The sequence below is a fragment of the Crocuta crocuta genome, unplaced genomic scaffold (genome assembly GCF_008692635.1).
Source record: "Crocuta crocuta isolate KB4526 unplaced genomic scaffold, BGI_CrCroc_1.0 scaffold221, whole genome shotgun sequence".
NCBI lineage: Eukaryota > Metazoa > Chordata > Mammalia > Carnivora > Hyaenidae > Crocuta > Crocuta crocuta.
In genome coordinates this window covers 4,674,798-4,682,220 of record NW_027528610.1, presented here as the reverse complement: position 1 = coordinate 4,682,220, position 7,423 = coordinate 4,674,798, and the positions used below count along the sequence as shown (strand labels likewise).

Genomic DNA, 7,423 nt, shown 5'->3' with positions numbered 1-7,423 from the left:
TTGGAAATGTGGGAGATACTGTATGGAATAGTGAAGGAAAACTACAAAGTGTCAGGTACACATTAGTAATGATGGATATGTAAGTGCTTGACAGGAAATACCCACATTTTCCCATGTATTATCATACAACTTCTATGCACAGCAGCACTGAGTATCCATATTTAGATTATTTCCATTCACAAGCCTTTACAGTCATAAACTATTAATTTCGCTTTATTAAGTCAAAGTTCAGGTTCAAGTCTTGAATCAAGCATTGCCTGGGAAACCACATGTTATTTCTTACAGCATTTACTTAGATCACAGTAGAGTAAATCACGCAGATGAGGCAGTATGTGAAGTGCTGAAGTAAATCCATCAGTTTGCACACTGTGGTCTTTGCATAGAAGTCTGTGTAGGGTAACGCCGCCTTAAATACTGACCCCCAAAATGCATATAGCACAAATTCACCATTTTCAGTGGCTTGCTATTGCTGTTGCTTTTGCCATGCTTCTATTAGAGAAACAGGAGAAGTTCTTTTGCTGTTTTATCACTAGGACCAAGTAAAAGAAAGCATATGTACAATGGAGTACTCAGGAATTAGCAAAAAGTTATCAAGTGGAACAAAACACACACACACACACACACACACACACACACACACTCACTCACGTACAATGTATTCTTTCACTGAAAAATTTCTATGCATTGATTAGCTCCACTGTACTGGGGGCTTTACAAGTTAAAGCTACAAGCAAACAGACAATTACAATATAATGTAAATCTCTTTCTAATTAAGGAAAGTTCAGCATGATGTTAAAACCCAGACGTGTAGCGGCCGCCGCTTCCTGTCTGCGAGCGCCCGGCAGTTGCTTTGCGACCCTATCCTGAGGTGGATGGAGAGGCGAGCGGGGCTCCCCCNTATCCTGAGGTGGATGGAGAGGCGAGCGGGGTTTCCCCTCGTTTGCTACCCTCGCCCAGTTCCCCACTCCCTCTTCCACGGGGGGTTGGCGGCTGGGTCACGCGGGACGAAGTTCGGGCGGGGTCCTCAGCCCCTGCCATGGATGAAGGTGGTCCCCGCATCCGCCGGCGGGTTGCTGTCCCCAGAAGGAACCGGCCTAGCCCGGAGGGCATCTGTGCGGCCTCCACCGCGGCCTGGAGGCCGAGCTCCAGCCGGGCGATGAAGAGGAGGAGGAAGGGGAGGAGGAGATGACGGCTGGGAGCCAGAGGAAGAAATCCGCGGAGGTGCGGCCGGTCGAGAATAATGACAGTGAGGAGGACGTGCTTGGTTACTCTGATAGCTTTACTGACAACTCTTTTTTAGCTCAAGCTGATGACCTGGAACGATATATGCAGCGTCCTGAACATAGGAAACATGCCTCAGATCGTTCTCCTCAAGATTTTTGTTCAGAAAGCAACAAACACCACAAACTCAGCATTACTACCATAGACAACTTAACCGAATTAAAAACGGATGAGCACACGAACAACCAGAGTAGGCATGAAGAGGTCTGTATTGAATCCGAACCTGATCTTTTGTATGATATGCCTTCCTCACAGGTTTTATACTTTGAAAATTTGCAGAATTATTCAAACGATTTGGGCGATCAGTCAACTAAAGAGAGGGATTGGAACTCATCCTCTCACAAGACAATGAATGAGGAATTACCCCAGAACAGCGTTGAACAACACCAGCAAATCAATGATTCCTCTTCTAAAGTCAGAACTAGCTCAGAGGAGAATAGGAGAAAAAGTCTTAAAGAACACCTAAAAAGTGCCATGACTGGAAATGCCAAGGCCCAAACACCAATATTTTCTAAGACTAAACAACTCAAAGAGACTCTCCTATCTGAGGAGATTAATATTGCTAAGAAAACAATCGAGTCATCATCAGATGACCTTGGTCCCTTTTATTCATTACCCAGCAAAGTGAGAGACCTTTATGTTCAGTTCAAAGGAATTGAAAAATTATATGGTAATGCTTTTTGCTGAAATGAAGAAACACCATAATTACCATAATACTTGTGCAAATCAATAGAAAACAGATGCTTCCATGGTCATGTATCTCATCTTAAGACGAATCAAAATATCAATTCTCTCTCGAGCCTTCTATCCCCATCCTGCTGCTAACTAAACCTCTTCCCTTCCCTTCATGGTCACACTTCTCAAATCTATTATCTTTGCTATCTCCCTTTCCCCACCTCACAGTTCTCAGCCCACTCCAACTCTGGGTTCTGTGCTCTCACTTGAGGTATGACTAGGGTGTCTAAATCCAGTGGTGCTTTTAGTTCTTACCTGACACAAATAACCAGACCCTTGAAACACTGACTTCTTGACGTTCCACTCCAGGTTTTTTCTCAGTTTTCTTAGCTGGTGTTTCCTTGGCTGGCTCTTCTCTACCCAAACTTGAAATTCCTTTTACTACTCATGTCTAAATGACAGTGTCAATCAATATTAGTAATACCATCGATTAAAACTAAATATCTCTAAAGACAGCTGAAGTATGGAGTTAAGCACAAAGAGGGGCACGTGGGTGGCTCGGTCGGTTGAGTGTCCGACTTCGGCTCGGGTCGTGGTCTCACGGTTTGTGGGTTCGAGCCCCGCGTCGGGCTCTGTGCTGACAGCTAGCTCAGAGCCTGGAGCCTGCTTCAGATTCTGTGTCTCCCTCTCTCTCTGACCCTCCCCTGCTCACGCTGCCTGTCTCTTTCTCAGAAATAAAACATTAAAAAAACTGTTTTTTTTTTAAATAAAATAAAAGAGTTAAGCACAAAGAGATAGTATTAATAACAATATATGTCATAATGTTCTTCAAAGATCTGGGGTCCTTGCATATAGTTCAGATATGTGTCATTTCAGACAAAGAGACAGTTTCTACCATCCTCAGAGATGAGCCTGTCCACCAATCACTTCATAAGTATTTCTGAAACTCCTGTGTTAGTACCTTATGAACCATACGAAAACATGATTCTCTCAGGGAGGAGACAATCAGGTGGAGAAGTAGAACTGCAGGACACAGAGTCTAATATGAGACTAGAGAGTCTAATAAATTCTAAGTTGTGAGGTTTGCAGTTAAAGAGCTAAAGGTGTGTATTGCCCTTGAAGCAGGCATTCACTCTCTTCCATCTGCTTTTCTCCTAGCTCCCTGAACACAGGGCTCTCTCTAACTCCTCTTTTTCTTACATAACTGGCACTGTGCCTGGTAGGCTCTGGTTGGTTCTCAACTGCTAGGGCCTAGCCCAGTTGTGAATTCTGACCTTGTCACTTAAACCCAAGTTTTGCACTCTGAGCCTTAGTTCCTGGTCTATTAAGAAGTAAGTAACAATAATAGCTGTTTTGCAGGTTACGTTCTGCATCAAGGACATATGAAATTAGACTTGGGTAATGACCATCAGTAATTATATTGGTAGCTTCTAAGGAAGAACTTCAGCAAATGACAAGTTTTTAAACCTTTTTACTTACTAATCTGGTGTGATGACCAATTTAAAACATAAATAGGTGTGTCGTTTTTCACTGTGCTAAAGTAGTGTTTTCCAAGTAATTCCTGGACAACAGCATCAGCATCACTTGGAAACTTGTTGAAATAAGTATTCTCAAGCTCCACCCTAGACCTACTGAATCAACCTCTGGGCGTGTGACCAGCAATTGGCTTTGACAAGCCCTCCAAGGGATCCTGGTGTGCCGAAAGTTTGAGAACCGCTGAGCTGGAGACCCTCAACCTTACACTGTTATTTTTGCTTTTGTATCATAGAATTGCATGTTTAATGTGTTTTATATAAGTGTTGAGAACTCAGTTAATCATTTTTTTAATGTATGAAGATAAGTGATATTACTAAGGATTTGTTATTTTGGTCATTTTACACTTTAACAATCTGAGTGAGATAAAATGTGGATATGGTCAAATTGTATTTTTGCACAGATACCTGCAGTTTCACATATAATGGGTAATACCAGCCTATATTTAATATGTAAGTATTAAATATTAAACATAAGTATTTTTGAAATATTTTTATTCTTAAATGTTTATTTAGTTTTGAGGGGGAGAGGGGAGGGAGAGAGAGGGGGGAGGCGGAGAGTCCCAAGTGGGCTCTGCTCTGTCAGCGCAGAGCCTGCCAGCCCGACATGGGGCTCGGACTCACGGACTGGGATCATGACCTGAGCTGAAATTAAGAGTCGGATGCTTGGCCAACTGAGTCACCAAGGTGTCCCTTTTGAAATATTTTTAAAGTGAAAAGTCCTTTGCAAATATTTGGGAATCACCAAAATGCAAGAAAGTAGTCATTTGGCTGTTATTCAGATGTAACTTTTTAAGGCTTTATAATATATCTTATTAGCCATACTTTTGTATTTATTTATTTTTTGGAAAATGTAATACATTCAAGTCCAACTTTTCCATGTCTGTATTATTTTCTAATATTCTGTACATAATTGGCTAATTATAATCTAACACACATTTATCTTTCATTTAACTGTATATTGAGCATGTATAAATCAGTCTACCGCCTGCTTTCAAGCTGCAAAAAAAAAAAAAAACAAAAACAAACAAACAAAAAAAACCCAGACGTGTAGCACAGTGACCCAATTTGTGTGTGTCGTCTATTCCCTGATAGCTGCATTCAGTGTCTTCCCTAATTACCTGCACCCAGAAAGTGGTTTTACCCATGTACTTCTGGGGTCAAGTCATATTCAGACAAGCCTCTTGCTATGTTCTACATGAAATTGAGTCTGAGAGGCAGCTTTTCCCACGTGCTCTCAACATCCAACTCATTATTGTTCTTCTTATTATTTTACCATTATTGTTGCTATTGACTTGTTTTCTATTTTTACATCTCATTTTACCAAGAACTTTAGCTTACGATCCAAGGGAAATCCTACACTGTGGCTGTCTACACCCTAGTTCAGAGTTACAGCAATGAGCAACCCTTCCCTTTGTACAGGAAGCTGACTCACACGTGCCAAGAGCTGATGGGCCCATTCCCCCAAAGCCTGCCAAGGGCTGAATTGGGCCAGGGAGGCAGAATCACAGAGGATTTTGAGTGTTTTCTTGATGACCTAAATAAGCATAGTCCACTTTCAGGAACTGGGGTCCAAAGTCGTATCTTTGAAACTCAAATAGAAAATTAAGGATCTCACTTGCTTGGCCCACAGAGTGAGAAAAAATGATGCAATTACTATTTCAACCAGCAATGTGCAGCCTACTAGCCCAGCAACAGATACCTGCAGCCTGATGCTAGGTAACATCACCGCCACTTGAAGGGGCAAAGCAGTGGATAATGTATGTGTGTGCCCGTGTGTGGGCAGGTGGCAAGTGATAATGCACAGGCTGAATTTAAATCTCATAAAATTCAGGGTCAAAATTCTCCTTATTGTGTAGAATCATCAGTTGAGTTGTCAACAACCTGAGCCTCCATCAAATGCATTTGTCAGCCGAGTGTTAATTCAAAAATTACTTGACAGTAGTACTAGTACTCGGTGGATATGGTTGTTAACCAGTTCAGCACATCGAGGGTCCCGCTTCTCAATCACGGGCACTGTCTTAAATGTGACTCTCCCCAAAACAAATCCACCCTCCCAGGTAAGGATGAGGACTCACATCATTTATTTGGGAGGTGGTTCTTCCCAAGGAAGATGCAGATTGGTGAGACGGGAAAGCAAGAGAAGCCAATGAAGACTGTGTTAACAAGTGAGTACCCCTGTGGAGAGCAGGGACTCAATCCTCTGGGAGAAAATGTGTCAAAGTTGTCTAAAGAAGGGGCCAAGAAGCTGGGACATATCAACTCAGCTGGTTGAGTTGACAAAGTAGTGGCCCAGTGCATCCAGCTTGCTCCTTCCTGGGGTCAGAGACTGCCTGCTAGGGTGATCTGTGGGGACAGTGTGACTATGGGCTGAGTGACTTGAGCATGTGAAATTCCACACTGATGACCCATTGTATAGTTAGATCTCCACACAGATCAGCAGAAGGTCCAGTATTATCAAGAGCCCGTGCAAGAAACCCATCCAACACTCCTGTCCACAACTGTTAGGAGATCTTACACAGTCAAATGGTATCTCTCCCCACATGGACATTCTTAGACACAAGGCTCCTATTGAGAGCTGCAGGGTATCAGGTATGACATTCCTTCTCCCAGAGTTAAGCATTTTACTTAAACTGGTGTGACTTTTTCTTGTACATCTTTCAGTGGGCAACAGTCTTTTCTGTTCCTCGAAATTGCCTCTTGCCAGTGAGTCTGGGTTGGATGACTGGGTGGGTGCAGGTGCCACACTGGGAACCCACTGACCCACGTCTGTCCACTCGGCTGTCTTCATTCAACCTGAGATTGTAATGTTTACCTTATGTTACGTCTGCCTACAAGGCAGAACCGGGTGAAGACTCAAAGGGAAGAGACAAGAGTATGAAGCTCCCTTTCTTTAGAACTCTATGTCACTTCTAAGCATGCGAATGGATGCCCATGGGAGGTTCACCTAAAAACAGTATTAAAAATCTCTGAACCCTTCTGTCATAGTCAAAAAACAAAAACAAAAAGAAACAAAGAAACAAAAAACAGTATTCTGTTACACTTTCCCTGTCCCTGCTTAACTCTTCCCAGAAAAATGTCATTACATGGAAATGGTCTCAAATCTACAGAACTGAAGTCCGTACCTATTTGGCACTTTCCCAGTTCTACAGGCAAAACAAACAAATAAACACACACACGGCTTTGAGTAGTGCCTAAGTGACAGCGCCACACCTTTGGAATAAATCTCTAAGTGAAATGCACACTTCCAAACAGAACCCTTCCCAGCCCCCAGCCCTGCGCTTCTAAAGCCAAGGGAGAGGAAAGCTACCTTCTTCACATAGTTTTGCTGCCTGTGAACATGACCTCTGATCTGTTTCGATGTAGACGTCACACTGAGGATGAATGTCCAAGGTCTTCAGACTCCCTGAATTTTGGGCAAAATCACCCTTCCCTCAGGATAAACTTTCGGGGGAGCTCTTCTGAAATACATAGTTAACTAAGTACATTGCTACTTTAATACAAACAAAAGTTAATTCTGATTGCTGAGCGTGTCATCACTGGAAATAAAGGTCATTGGTTATGTGTGCAGGGCTCTATCAAAAGACAGGCTTTTCAGACATACTAAAGAGACAGACAGAGCTAAATGCATATAACATGATTCAATTCACACGTCTGCTCTTTCTCATCACCTACATTATTGCATGTGACCTGTTTTGGGCACTTGGATAATGGAACTTTCCCAAGATCCAGAGAAGAATTTCCACTTTAGAAGTGCGAATGAACATAGTAAAATTCAACGGTACCAACTCCAAACTTGAGAAGTTCATCAATATTTATGCAGTTGGATTGCAGTCATTTACAGATGATGCAATCAGCACTGGAAGCTAGCTATCTTGTGCGAGTTAATTTTAAAGTTCAAATGCATGCAGTAGTCATGTTTGGGTATTTAAATG

General features: G+C 42.5%; 1 pseudogene; it reads left to right on the top strand.

Moving 5' to 3' along the window:
- Nucleotides 1-1,036: 1,036 nt before the first annotated feature.
- LOC144223949 (helicase POLQ-like pseudogene) lies at nt 1,037-1,986 on the top strand (annotated as a pseudogene).
- Nucleotides 1,987-7,423: the final 5,437 nt, after the last annotated feature.